Source organism: Microcebus murinus, chromosome 16, assembly GCF_040939455.1.
Source record: "Microcebus murinus isolate Inina chromosome 16, M.murinus_Inina_mat1.0, whole genome shotgun sequence".
NCBI classification, from domain to species: domain Eukaryota; kingdom Metazoa; phylum Chordata; class Mammalia; order Primates; family Cheirogaleidae; genus Microcebus; species Microcebus murinus.
Window position 1 is genome coordinate 42,202,852 of NC_134119.1, and position 15,528 is coordinate 42,218,379.

Here is a 15,528-nt window from a genome sequence, read left to right on the forward strand (position 1 = left end):
CTTATTCTTAGAATGTTTGTGGTATCAGTTGCAATGTCTTCTCCTTCATTTATAATTTTTATAATTTTGTTTATGTGAGCCTTCTCTCTTTTTATGTTAAATCTATCTAAGGTTTGTCAATTTTCTTCTTCCTTTTGAAAAACCAACTCTTGGTTTTATTTGTCTTTTTATTGCTTTTTAGTCTCTGTTTCATTTATTTTTGCTATGATTTTACTATTTTCTCCTTTCTGCTGACTTTAGGCTTAGTTCTTCTTTTTTTAATTCCTTGGTGTATAAAGTTAGGTTGCTTGAGATCTTTCTTTTTTCTTATATAGGCATTTATCACTATAAACTTACCTCTTACAATCGCTAAATCTCATAATTATTGGTATGTTGTGTTTCCATTTTCATTTGTCTCAAAATATTTTTTGATTTTTATTTTTATTTCTTTATCAATCCATCGATTATTAATAAGTGTGTTGTTTAATTCCTACATATTTGTGAATTTTCAAAATTTTTCCTATTTTGCATTCACAGTAGTATACCACTGTGGTTGGAAAAGATACTTTATGTGATTTTAGTCTTTTTGAATTTGTTAAGACTTGTTTTATAACCTAATATATGATCTATCCTGGAAAACATTTCTTATGTGCTTGAAAATGACATGTATTCTGATGTTCTTGAATGGACATGTCAGTTAGGTCCTTTTGGTCTGTAATATTGTTCAAGTCTGTTGTTTCCTTATTGGTTTTCTGTATGGATGATCTGCCCATTATTGAAAGTGTAGTATTAAAGCCCCATGCTATTATTATGTAGCCATCGGTTCCTCCCTTCAATTTTATTAATATTTGCATTATATATTTAGGTATTCAGATATTGGGTGCATATATATTTACTATTGTCCTTTTGATGAATTTACCCTTTATCATTACATAATAACCTTCTTTGTCTCTTGTGACAGTTTTTGACTTACATTATAGTTTGTCTGATCTAAATATAGCCACCTTTGCTCTCTTTTCATTACCATTTGCATGGAATATTATTTTCCAACCATTGACTACTTTCAGCCTATGTTGTTCTTACAGCTAAAATTAGTCTCTTGTAAGCGGCATATAGTTGGATCCTGTTGGTTTTTTTTTTTAATCCATTCTGCCACTCTGTCTTTTGATTGGAGAATTCAATCCATTTACATTTAAAGTACTGCTATTTTGTTATTTGTTTTCTAACTCTTTCATAGTTCCTTTGTTCCAGTCTTTCTATCTTTTTGTCTTGCTTTATGATCTGGTGATTTTTGTAGCAATGTGCTTTGATTCCTTTCTCTTTATCTTTTGTGTATCTGCTATAGGTTCTTTTTTCTTTGTGGTTACTATGATGCTTACATAAAACATAGTTATTACAGTCAATTTTAATCTGATAACAACTTACTGTGGACCACATATAAAAATTACATTTTAACTTCCTCTGACCCTGTATTTTGTGTTATTACTATCATAATTACTATCTTCATATATTGTGTATACATTATCAAGTTATTGTAGCTGTGCTTATTTTTAAGACTGGCATTTACTATATTTGCCTTACCATCTATTTCTCTATCCATCCAAGTTGGAAAATACCCTTAAAGTGCAAGTGAGGACCGTGAGCAAGGGTGGGAAGCTCCAAAGCTTGCTAAGTTCCTTCTGATTTGGTTGTCCTAATCTGGGCTTCAGCCCCTGCAGACAGGCTCAGCAAGACAATTGAGTTAACTGAGGAAGGATAATGGCAGGTCTGTCCAGTGAATTGCTAGGGCTAGTCTTGTCTTTGACTTTGTAACTGAAGACTACCGATTATCACTAATGTCATAAATCGGTGAGTGGCCTTCTCTCCCAGGCCTGAGTACCGCACTGTGTTCACCTGAGAGAAGTTCTGTCCTAATAAGACCTATGGAACCAGCAAGATAGGATGTGTCGCCAGGTGTTCCCATGACCTCTGTTGTCACTGCTTACCTGGCATCTAACCCTAGCTATCTCATCCTGTTGTTTAACTAGTATTAGGTAGCCTGTCTTCTCTCCTTCCCACCACTGAGACCCTCAACTCTTCAGGTTAGACCCCAAGTGAATTTTATGCTGTTTTCATATTTCCCAAGGCTCCAGCCAAGCTCCAGGTCATAGCAAGCCATTAGTAGCTCCTTGATGACTGACTAAAGCACTGAGTGGCTGTGGGTAAGTGCGTGTGTCTCACATCTCTGGACGTGTGTCACCAAGGAATGAAGAGGAGTATCTGATCTGAAGGAAGGGCTTCTCGGATCTCCAAGGTGGAGCATGGTATAGCTCAGTTTTTCTTGGGGGCACAAATACAAATTCCGTATCAATGGTTCTCAACGTGGGGTCCCCTATCCAGCAGTATCACCATCACTTGGGACCTTGGGACTCACCAGGACTTGCTGAATCAGAACTTCTGGCATAGGGACGCACAGTGTGTGCTATAACCAGCTTCCAGGATATTTGGAGGCACCCTTAAGTGTGGGAAGGACTGCTCAGACCAGTGCATTTTTAGCTCTGTTGCCCGAGGGAGCTTACTTCAGTCTTTGGGAGGGGCCTTGGCTGACCAGCAAGAGGGGTTATACAGCCTCCATATCTGGAAGCATTTCATAGAAAACTGCAGACGTTTTTTGTTTGTTTGGTTTGCTTTGGTTTGTCTTTAGTGAAGAAGAATCATTCCTCTGGCCTCTTTGGGCCTGTGTCTGTGGCTCTGTGAAAGGACATTCTGAGGACTTGCTTTCTGTCCCTGCTATGCTGCCTGTGTCAGCTAGCACACAGCATACAGTATCTCCAACTCTTGTGCATGGAGAAGAGAACGAATGTTATAAGTTCTGATGACTCTTCATTTGCTGTCCTTCTCTGTTTGAGAAATTTAACTTCATAAGATCAGGGCTGGGGTCTTGTCGTTTTCCTCTGTGTGCCCCCAACACACAGTAGGTGCACAACAGACATCTGTTGATTTAAGAAAGGAGGAGTATTTGGAAAACAGATGTTTAGAGGTCAGAGGAGGAATTAAGATTTGTGTCTTAACAGTTCCCTAAGGCTGAGCTATGATTCTCAAGGATAAGTGAAGAACAGCTACACCCAAAGGCCACTTGCATTGGGCCCTCCAATCACCTGTGGGTACAGGTGGGCAGATGGGTGGTCACAGAGGGACACAAAACCTTCACATGCCTCACTCCGCCTCAAATGCCACAAAGCACATGAATTCTGGCATCATCTATTACCTTTCCTTCAGGGTAGAGGCTGTAAGAACTTCTCTCAGTGTCCAAGGTTTTAGGGAAAAAGTGCCAGAGATGGGTTGCACAACAAGGTGCATATACTTAACACTAGTGCGCTGTACACTTAGAAATGGTTAGAATGGTAAATTTTGTTTTCTGTGCATTTTACCAGAATTTTTTAAAGTCACCCATAATCCACATGATTCCACCACCAGAATTGACCACCATTAACATTTTGATGTATAACTTTATTAGGTTTGTAAATTTTTCTTTCCTATGTGTGTATGTTTGCAAATGTGTGCACTCATACGTATGTACACACATATCAACACAAAATTCATTCTGTTGGCCTGACAGTGTTGTAAGCACACATAAATGACATGAGCAGAGAGATAATCTAATAATTATGATGAAATCTAGTTGCACTCTAGTAATTAAATGCTAAAAATGTTGGAACACTGTGGGAGCAAGATAGAATGACTTTGAAGAGAAGGAGGCATCCCAGTTGGATTTTAAAGTATGAGTAGGAGTTTTATGGGCAGAGGAACAGGACCTGAGCATTCCCGGAAGGGGGATAATGTGTGAAAAGGCATGGAGTTGTGAGAGGTTGCGCATGTTTGAGGACTGGTGAAGAGTCCATGCCTGTGTTTGAGCACTGGGGTGGGACAGGTGGTGGCAGGGCATGATCCTGGAGGAGATGGTTTGGGGCCAGAATTTGAGGGCTTCAGTCTTCTGGCTGTCAGCCAACAGAGGTGTTGCCCCTCCCCACCCCCGAGGTGGTTGGTTGGTTTATTTTTAATAATGAGAATATTTTGGCTGCAACATGACACTAAAATGATCACCAGGAATTAGTCGTCACTGCAGAAGTTGTGTGATAACCCTTGAAGATGACCATTTTAGGCTCCACAAAATAAAATTGCCAATATCCTGGCTCCCAGAGGATTAAACTTATATAATGTGTATGGGGGTTGGCTCTCAAAGAGGGGTGTGCTCTTTCTGTTGCATTTCAAATCTATGAACTTTAAAATAAACCAAGCAATGAGTACACACTGTTTATTAATCTTTACTGGTAATATTTACTGGTCATCATCAGTAGAATAGCACTATCTAATAGAATTAATTCAAGAAACATAATATACTTTAAAATTTTCTAATAACTGCATTAAATAAAATAAAAAGAGACAGGTGAACTTGATTTGAATAATATATTTTATTTTACCCATCTGATTATTGAAATATCATTTCAACATGAAATCAATATAAAAGTTATTAATGAGGTATTTAAATTCTGTTTTTATACGAAATCTTCAAAATTCAGTATGTATTTTACATTTACAGCACATTTGAACTCAGACTATTCACATTTTGAATGCTCAATAGCCACATGTCATCAGTGGCAACTCTCTTGGACAGGGCAGGTCCAGAACATGCAGTGGTTTAAATGCAATAAACAATAGCCATGTATTGTTCAAACCCTTAGGTTGGAATAAAACATGATCAGTATCACCATCCTTTCTTAAGACTTTGCTCACAGTGCAGATCAAATTACTTCCCTGGCATTTAGGAAGGTTTAAGCTGATGGAGTATAATTTTTGCTGACACTTTCATTTGCCAGGATCATATAGTGTCTAAAAAATATGCGGTCGTGTCAAATCATGGTAATTAGTGCCAAGAAAAAAAAAAATTGTCAGGGCATGCATGCAGACTCTACCACCTCCGCTGGCCAACCTTGCGTATAGATATTCTCTTGCATTTCACTCCAGTCGATAGAACTGAATTCCGCTTCGTGATACCTACACACCCGCCTGTGTTAGTGTAGGTGGGATGGAATTCAGAAGAGAACCTGGCCTGAAGGGTGAAGAGAAATTGATCATTAACATCACTAAATATTGGAGGTAGCAAACACATCATGAGCATGCACGCGACAGTTTGGTAAATGTGTTTGCACATATGTGTGCATTTCACCCCAACCCAATAGAATTCACTCTTTTGACTTCAATTTAAGCACATGATATTCACTTTTCATATTTTCCCTCCACATCTTGAGTGTTTTTAATATACAGATTTGGAACTCCTAAATCATACATTATCTTTTTCTCATCAGCAAAATTTCTCCTGCAAGCCATATTTTTTTCCTCTGGAAATGTGAATGATTTCTTTTACATCATCACCACTTAGGTTCTTGCCAAAGGTATGAAATAATCTTTTGAGATGGCTTATCTTGAGGTTCTGCCCTCCAATCAAGATAATGAACTAGTTGGAAATCGCTGCACTTGGAAAGCAAGCAAGACCCAAGCCCAGGAGTTTAGCAGTGTGTTCAAACTCTGAAGGAAAATACAACCCTAAAAAAAAAAAAAGAAAGAAACAACTTCTTAGATAACAGACATTTGTTGTCATCACAAGAAGAAATGGCTTTTCCTTATCTCTTTTTTTTCTTTTTATCTTAAAATTGTTAGCCTTTTTCAAACTGTGATTATAAAGGGAAAGGTTGTGTGTGTGTGTGTTTAATGGTAATTAAACAGATAAGGAAAACAAGGTAAAGATTCTAAAGTTTGAGGCTGGTGAAAATAGCCGGATCCTTTGCATCTATTCCATAAGTTGGAAGCTTTCAGGAAAGAACATAATTTGGAACTGCTGTTGTGATGTTAAAATGGCTCTTAGTTCTTGATGCAGTCTTGTGAGAGCCTAAAGGAGAAGGAGTATTACCATCACAAGCTTTGCTCTCTAAGGATCCAGGGCAAAAAGAAGTGAGATTCCAGTAGGGAGGGAGATGCTAACAGGAGGTGAGAAACCTGGCTATTCTTCCTCAACCTGAGAAAGGGAGAGATTCACGTCACGGAGGAAACCAACACTATTTTCTTAAAACACTGCTTTAGAGGAATGTAACCCACCTTATTACACACTTCTTTTTTCTATCTGGGTTTCTTTCTCTTAAATCTTTACTTTTACTTATTTCAGGAATTGAAGCCTTCTCTCTTCTCCCGTTGGTAATCATTTCCTTTTGGGGTATAATTTAACTTGTACGACTCCCAATTAATATGTCTTTATTATTTAATTTAACTTTAATGCCCCATAGCTTTGTTTTTTTGTTTTTTTGTTTTTTTTTTTTTTTTGCTTCTCAAAAAAGCCTTGTGGGATTTTGATTGGGATTGTATTGAATCTGTAGAAGTTGGAGAAAATTGACATCTTGACAATATTTAGTCTTCCAACATATGAACATGGTATATCTCTCCATTAATTTAGGTGTTTAGTGTCTCTCAGTAACGTTTTATAATTTTCAGTGTACATATCTTGCTCATCTTTTTTTCAGATTTATCCCACATTTGTCACATTTTCAATGCTAAAAATGGTATTGGCTTTTAAACTATTTTATTTCTGATATTTTGTTTTAATTTCAAGTTTTGATCCTTCATTGTTAGTGTTTAAAAATACAATAGACTTTTGCATATTGATTTTGTTTTTTTAAAAGTTTTTTTAAAAATTCAATAGATTTAGGGGATACAAGTGATTTTTTGTTATATGAGTGAATTGTATAGTGGTAAAATTAAGGCTTTTAGTGTACCCATCACCCTAATAGTGTACATTGTACCCAGTAGGTAATTTTTGATCTCTTACCCCCCTTCTACTCTCCCACCTTCTGAGCCTCCAAATTCCATTATACCACTCTGTATAGCCATGTATGCCCATAAGTGCTGGGCACTTAAAATGATTCCATGTCTTTGCAATTGTGAATTATGCTGTGGTAAACATTTGAGTAGGTATCCTTTGATATAATGACTTCTTTTCCTTTGGGTAGATATCTGGTAGTGGGGTTGCTGGAATGAATGGTAGGTTGTCTACTTTTAGTTGTTTGAGGAACCTCTACACTATTTTCTATAGAGGTTGGGCTAATTTACATTTCCACCAACAGTGTATAAGCATTCCCTTTTCACCATATCTGTGCCAATATCTATTGTTTTTTTTACTGTTTTCTTTCCTTTTTTTAATTTCAGCATATTATGGGGATACAAATGATTAGGTTACATATATTGTCTTTGCCCCACTAGAGTAAGAGCTTCAAGGGTTTTTTTTTTTCTTTTTAATAATGGCCATTCTGACAGATGGGTTTAATTTGATTAATTGATGTTGAGCATTTTTTCATGTATTTGTAGCCAGTTACGTATCTTCTTTTGAAAAATGTCTGTTCATGTCTTTTATCCACTTTTTAACAGTTATTTGTTTTTCTTGCTGGTTTGTTTGAGTTTCTTGTAGATTCTGGATATTTGTCCTTTTTTGGATGCATGGTTTGAATATTTTCTCCCATTCTGTTGGTTGTCTGTTTACTCTGTTGATTATGTCTTCTGTTGTGCAGAAAATTTTTAGCTTAATTAAGTCTCATTTATTTATTTTTATTTTTGTTGTATTTGCTTTTTGAGTACTAGTCATAAATTCTTTGCCTAGACTGATGTCTAGGAGAGTTTTCCTAAGTTTTCTTTGAGAATTTTTATGGTGTTAGGTCTTACACTTAAGTTTTTAATCCATATTGAGTTAATTTTGTGTGTGGTGAGAGATAGGAATCCAGTTTCAGACTGCATGTGGCTCTCCAGTTTTCCCGGCACCAATTATTGGATAGGTCATCTTTCCTCAATGTAAGTATGTGTCTGCTTTGTTGAAGATCAGTTGGTTGTAGGTATATGGTTTTATTTCTGTGTTCTTTATTCTGTCCTATTGATCTATGTGTCTACTTTTACACCAGTACTATGCAGTTGTGGTTGCTATAGCCTTGTGATATAATTTGAAATTGGGTAATGTGATGCCTTCAGCTTCATTCTTTATGTTTAGGATTGCTTTGGCTATTTGAGCTCTTTCATGATTCCATATGAAATTTAGGATTGTTTTTTCTGATTCTGTGCAAAATGATATTGATATTTTGATGAGAATCACATTGAATCTATAAATCACTTTGGGCAGTATGGACATTTTAACAATATTGTTTCTTATAATCTGTGAACATGGGATGTTTTTTCATTTGTTTGTATCAGTGATTTCTTTCATCTATGTTTTGTAGTTCTCCTTGTAGAAATCTTTCATCTCCTTGGGGAAGTATATTCCTAGGTATTTTATTTTCTTTGCAGCTATTATAAATGGTATTGAGTTCTTGATTTGATTCTCAGCTTGGCTGTTATTATTGTATAGAAATGCTACTGATTTATGTACATTAAATTTTTAACCAGAGACTTTATTGAATTTATTAATTCTAGGAGTCTTTTGGAGGAGTCTTTAGGGTTTTCTAGATAAATGATCATGTAATTAGAAAACAGGGATAGTTCAACCTCTTTTTTATACTATCTGAATGCCCCTTATTTCTTTCTCTTGCCTGATTGCTCTGGCTAGGACTTTCAGTACTGTGTTGAATAGATGTAGTAAAAGTGGGCATCCTTGACCTGTGAATATTGATTTTCTATCCTGCAACCTTTATGAAATTCATGTATTAGTTCTAGTACCTTTTTGTTTACAACATTAGATTTTCTATCTAAAAAGTCATGTTATCTGCAAATAAAGACAGTTTTACTTTCTTCTTTCCAATACAAGTACTGTTCATGTCTTTTTCTGGCCTTGTTTCACTGGCTAGAACTTCTATAATTTTTAATATAAATGTCAGAGAGTAGATATCCTTGCTTTGCTCCATATTTTAGAAAAAGCATTTAGTCTTTCACTATTAAACATGATGTAAGATGTAGGCTTTTTGAAGATGCCCTTCAAATAATGAGGAAGTTCCCTTCTATTCCTACTTTGCTAAGAGTTTTTAAATCAGGAATGGATATTGGATTTTGCCGAGTGCTTTTTATGAATCTATTGAGATAATCATGTGATTTTTATTTTGTTTTTAGTTAATATGGTGAATTATATCAATTGATCTTTGATGTCAAACCAACCTTGATTTTTAGGATAAATCTCATGTGAACATGATGTATTATTGTATTAACATATTGTTGGATTGAGTTTGCTAAAATTTTATTTTGAGTTTTTGCATCTTTGTTCATGAGGGATGTTAGCCCATAGTTCTCTTTCCTTGTAATGTCTATGTCTCATATTTATAGGTAACAATCATTAATGCTGGATTCATAAAATAAGTTATATAGGAGCTAGAAGACTTTGTGTGAGGTTGGTGTTATTTATTTCTTAAGTGAAGCCCTCTGGGCCTACAGTTTTGTGTTAAGAGCTTTAACTGAAAATTCAATTTCTTTAATATAGAGCTATTGAAATTATGTATTTCTTCTTACATGAGCTTTGGTAGTTTGTTAAGTAATTTGTTCATTTCATATAAGTTGTCAAATTTATTGGCATAAAGTTGTTTAAATATCTACTTAGTGTTCTTTAAATATGTACAGAATCTGTGTTGATGTCACCTCTCTCATTCCTGATCTGTCTGAATAAAGTGTTATCAATTTTTTGAGCCTCTCAAGAATTGGCCTTTAATTTTATTGATTTTGCTTGTTTTGTTTGTTTGTTTCCCTTTTTTTAAATTTAACAGCTTTATTGATATATAATTAGCATACAATAGACTGTATATATTTAAAATGTCCAATTTGATAAGTTTAAACAATTTTATGGTTTTTGTTTTGGCATATTACAGGGATACAAATGTTTAGGTTACATATATTGCCTTTGCTCCACCCAAAGTAGAGCTTCAAGCATGTCCATCCCCAGATGGTGTGCACTGCAACCATTAGGTGTGAATATACCCATTCCCTTCTCCCTGCTCCCACCTGCCTGGCACATGATAAATGTTACCACTGTATTTTCACTTAAGTGTTGGTCAGTTATGTCAGTTAATAGCAATTTGATGGTGAGTACATATGGTGCTTGGTTTTTCATTCTTGTGATACTTCACTTAGTAGAATGGGCTCCAGCTCTATCCAAGATAATACAAGAGGTGCTAGATCATCATTGTTTTTTATGGCTGAGTAGAACTCCATGGTATACATATACCACATTTTATTAATTCATTCATGTATTGATGGGCACTTGGGTTGTTTTCACATCTTTGCAATTATAAATTGTGCTGCTATAAACATTCTAGTGCAGGTGTCTTTTTTATAGAATGTCTTTTGTTCCTTTGGGTAGATGCCCAGTAATGGGATTTCTAGTTCTACTTGTAGCTCTCTGAAGTATCTCCATATTACTTTCCACAGAGGTTGTATTAGTTTGCAGTCTCACCAGCAGTGTAGGAGTGTTCCTACCTCTCTGCATCTATGCCAACATTTGTTATTTTGGGACTTTTTGATAATGGCCATTCTCACTGGAGATAAGTGATATCTCATTGTAGTTTTGATTTGCATTTCCCTGATGATTAGAGATGTTGAGCATTTTTTCATATCTTTGTTGGCTATTAGTCTGTCTTCTTTTGAAAAGTTTCTGTTCATGTCCTTTGCCCACTTTTTGATAGAGTTGTTTTATTTTTTCTTTCTAATTCTCCTACATTCTATATAGCTTCTAGTATCAGCCCTTTACTGGATGTGTAGTATGCACATATTTTCTCCCATTCTGTGGGTTGTCTGTTTGCTCTCAGGATAGTTTCCTTGGCTGTGCAGAAGCTTTTTAATTTGATTAGGTCTCATTTATTTGTTGTTGCTGTGATTGCTTTTGGGGTCTTTTTCATAAATTCAGTAGAACTAACTGAAATTGATAATTTAAAAAAGTATACAGAAGATTAATAAAACAAAAAATTGATTCTTTGAAAAACTAAAGTTGATGCTCCTTTTGCTATATTAACAAGAAACAGAAAAGAAAGAACTCTAATAAATTCCATCAGGAATGAAAAAGGAGAAATTAAAGCTGACACCACAAAATTACAAAATATCATCTATGAATACTATAAAAACCTATATGCACATAAACTTGAAAACGTGGAGGAAATAGAAAAATTCTTAGAAACACACAGCCTCCCTAGGCTCAATCAGGAGGAAATAGAATGCCTGAACAGACCAATATCAAGTACTGAAAGTGAAGCAGCAATAAAAAAAACCTTCCTAAAAAAAAGTCCCGGACCAGATGGTTTCACACCTGAATTTTGCCAGACCTACAAAGAAGCACTGGTGCCTGAACTGCAGAAATTATTCCACAACATTGAGAAGTAAGGAATCTTCTCCAACACATTTTATGAAGCCTACATCACCCTGATATCAAAACCAGGAAAGGAAACAACAAAAAAAGAAAACTACAGACCAGTATCCCTTATGGATATAGATGCAAACATTCTCAAAAAAATCCCAGCAAACTGAATTCAGGTGCTTATCAAAAAATAATCCATCACAACCAAGTGGGCCTCATCCCAGAGATGCAGGAACAGTTCAATATGTGCAAATCTATAAATGTAATTCACCATATACATAAGCAAAATACAAAGACCGTATGATCCTCTCAATAGATGTAGGAAAAACATTCAACAAATGTCAGCACACTTTTATGATAAGAATGCTTAACAAAATAGGTATAGATGGGACTTACCTAAAGATGATACAAGCCATATATGACAAACTCCTCAAAGTGATACACAGATTTAATGCAATCCCTATTAAAATACCAACATCATTTTTTACAGACCTAGAAAAAATAGTTCTATGCTTCATATGGAACCAGAGAAGACCCATATAGCAAAAGCAATCTTAAACAAAAAGAACAAATTGGGACGTGTTAACTTACCAGACTTCAAACTATACTACAAGGCCATAGCAACTAAAACAGCATGTTACTAGCACAGGCACAGAGACATAGACCAATGAAACAGAACTGAGAACCCAGATATAAAACCATCCTCATATAGCCATTTAATCTTTGACAAAGCCAACAAAAACATACACTGAGGAAAAGAATTCTTATTCAATAAATGGTGCTGGGAAAATTGGATAGCCACATGTAGAAGAGTGAAATAGGATCCTCACCTTTCAACTCTCACAAAAATCAACTCATGGTGGATAATAGGCTTAAACCTAAGACATGAAACTATAAGAATTCTAGAGGAAAATGCTGGAAAAACTCTTACAGATGTTGGCCTGTTTTCTATTTCATTGGTTCCCTCTCTGATCTTTATTATGTTCTATCGTTAACTTCTTTGAGTTTAATTTGCTCTTCTTTTCCTAGTTTCTTAAGGTAGAACCTGAGGTCATTGATTTGAAACCTTTCTTCTTTTTCAATATAGATTTATTGTGCTACATATTTCTATAAATCTATTGTGCTATATATTTCCTGTTACTTAGTGGCATCCCACAAAGTTTGATATGGTGTGTTTTTATTTTCTCTCAGTTTAAAGAAGTTCTAATTTATCTTAGCATTTTTCTTTGACATATTATTTAGAAATGTATTGCTTTGTTTCCAATTATTCGTGAGATTTTTCAGATATCTTTCAGTGATTGATTTCTAATATGACTCCATTGTGAACAGACAACAAACTTAGTATGACTTGAATCCTTTTCAATTAACTGAGACTATTTTGTGGCCCAGAATGTGGTTTATTTTGATGAATGTTCCATGTGTACTTGAAAAGAACATGCTTTCTGCTGATGTCAGATAGAGTGTTCCATAAATGTCAGTTTGGTCAAGTTGGTTAGAGTTGTTTAAATTTACTATCTACTTACTGACTTTTTGTCTATGTGTTATATCAATTATTGAGAGAAGTGTGTTGAAATATCTTTTTGTTCTCTGTTTTATTTTGGATAGTTTCTAAAACTGTATCTTCAAGGTCACTAAGTTTTGCTTTTGAAATATCTAATCTGTCATTAATCTTGTCCAGTACATTTTTATCTCAGATATTGTAGTTTTATCTAGAGACATTCAATTTAAATATTGTTTGTATCTTCCATGTCTTTATATACCTTTTGGAGTATATGAAACACAGTTATAACAGCTGTTTTAATGCCCTTATTTGCTCTAATTCTAATATCTGTGTCAGTCCTTGGTTAGTTTTGATTTGGCCCAATTTTCCTGCTCTTTTGTGCAGTTGATCATTTTTGATTGGCTATCCAGGCATTGTGAATTTTACCTTGTTAGATGCTGGATATTTTTGTATTTCTATAAATATTCTTTTTTTTCCCTATAAATATTCTTGAGTTTTGTTCTGGGATTCAGTGAAGTAACTTAGAAACAGTTTGATCCTTTTGGATCTTCCTTTTTTGATTTGTTAGGCAGGATCACGGCTGTGCTCAGTGGGGCTAATTATTCCCCACTGCTGTGGCAGGACCCTTCTGTGTACTCTAGCCACTGCCCATGCATCCTTCCATGTTCCAGTCTTGCTGGTGGGAACAAGCACTATTTCCAGCCATGTGTTATCCCTGGGCCTGGTAACCCCTTATCCTTTTGAGTGGCTCTTTCTTGGGTAGTATCCTCACTCATAAGTGCTGGTCAAAACTCAATTAAATGCTCCAGGGGGACTCTCTGCAACCCTCCAGAGTTCTATCTCTGAGCAGCTCTCTTCTCCTCAGTACTCTTCCTCGAGAATTCTAGCAGCCTCGGTTCCCCCAGACTCTCAGCTCCTTCTCCTGAATTCAAGGGGCCTGCCGGTTCCTCTGTGTTTCTTCTCTTCATGCTGCGGCATCCTAGAATCCCTCTCAAGGCAGTGGACTGGGGGATATCTAAGGCTCATGTCATTCTTTTTCTATCTTTTGGGGATCCCTGCCCTTCCATGCCTGCGGTCCATTGTCTTGAAAATTGCTGTTCCATTTTTCTGACTGTTTTAGGTAAGAGGGTAAATTCAGTCCATTATTGCATCTTGGCCAGAACCTTGATCCTGGGCAAATGTTTCAATCTCAGTGTCTCAATTTTCTCAACCTTCACCTCTGTTTCATAGAGCTGTCATAGAGTGTGTCAGCTGATCAATGTAGAGCACTTGGAACATGCCTAGTGTGTGATAAGTGCCCTTCCTATTTCAGAAGAGAGACTTATGGAGGTCCAAAGGGACATTGGTCCAGTAGCTCTTCCTGAGATTGCCAAAAGAATCATGGAGACAGTGCCTAGAATATTAGCAGCCCTCTGAAGTCAGACAGTGGTTGGAGCTGCAGTCCGCAGAGGTTTAGAGTGCTGCCAGGGGTGGCACCATCCCTGCCATCTCTCAGGGTATTCTTGGAGTGTGAGAACAGTCCATGTGGCAAACTGCCCTAAGTGGCCAAGGAACCTATGAAGGACTCATAGATCCAGACACTTGTTGCAGCTGGTGGTCTATTGTCAGGCTTAGGGATGATATGGGGCATCTACTAAGATATCTGTTGGAAAGTAGTTTGGGGTTCAAATAATCTACAAAAAATGTTTACAGAACATTGGGATGATCTACTTGGGACCCTTCACTGGGCTGATGAGAATATTGAGTCATGGGAAGGTTAAGTGACTTGTCCCAAAGGATTTCCCAATAGGTTTTGATTAGGAACCTGTCTAGGGGGTGTAGCAACTGCTGGGAGGACCTTGCCCAGAGCCTCCCACCCTTACCACTTCATGGTGCCCAACTTGGGCATGGGTGCCCACGTTCTGGTTGCCAGCACCGACACTCCTTTGTCTGATGGCTTTGTTTGGGTCATGAGGCATGTTTTGCCTGTCTAGTGGAAGCCTGACAGTGTGAGGAAATAGCACTCTTGTCTAGGAATCACCCTCAATCCATGACTGTGGGAGTTGGTGTATAAATACCCCGGCTTCCTTGCCTCAGAAGCCCATGATTTCCACTGCTTCCTAGAATTCTCCTGTGGGATTGATCTCTGGTTGCCCACAGTGGTAGCTGGTTTTATGACACACCTTTTAATGAGGGCCTTCACTTTACTGACTCATTTCTCTACCTCCTACTGGTGTTTCCTGGGACCCCCCCAAAGGCATGACTTGCCTCTGAATCCTTGTCTTGGTGTCTGCTTCTGGGAAGAATCCAACACTAAGGCAAAGGCTACGTGGGGACAATTTACAAGCCTCAGGAAAGACAGAATCAACTAAGGCAGAAATCCCTTTTTAATGTAATGTTATGAAAGAGGAAAGAAAGAATTACTGCTATGAAGCTGTAATCTAAAGATTAGACAGAAGCCTTAGAGGAAATGATCACAAAATAATCAAATCCGTGATGATCTCAACAGGAATAAGCCAGAAAATGAAGAGAGTTCAGTTCAGGAAAGCAGATTTGCTTAGGTTTTCTCTCCAGCCGTTTTCCCCAGCCATTATAGGAATGTGAGAGATGGATACAGATGTTGGAGCTATTATTTGACAGCCTTAAGTTTGCTTAAAAAAGAAAAAAACGAAAACAACTAAGCAGAGTCTCAGAAGGACAGAAATGATGAGAAACCAATCAAGGACTCACTGCA

At 36.6% G+C, this 15,528-nt stretch overlaps 1 protein-coding gene across 1 annotated transcript in view; it reads left to right on the plus strand.

Annotated features, from left to right (window-relative positions):
• SLC24A3 (solute carrier family 24 member 3) overlaps positions 1-15,528 on the plus strand; it is a 467,208-nt gene that overhangs the window by 161,978 nt on the left and 289,702 nt on the right. The window lies entirely within an intron of this gene.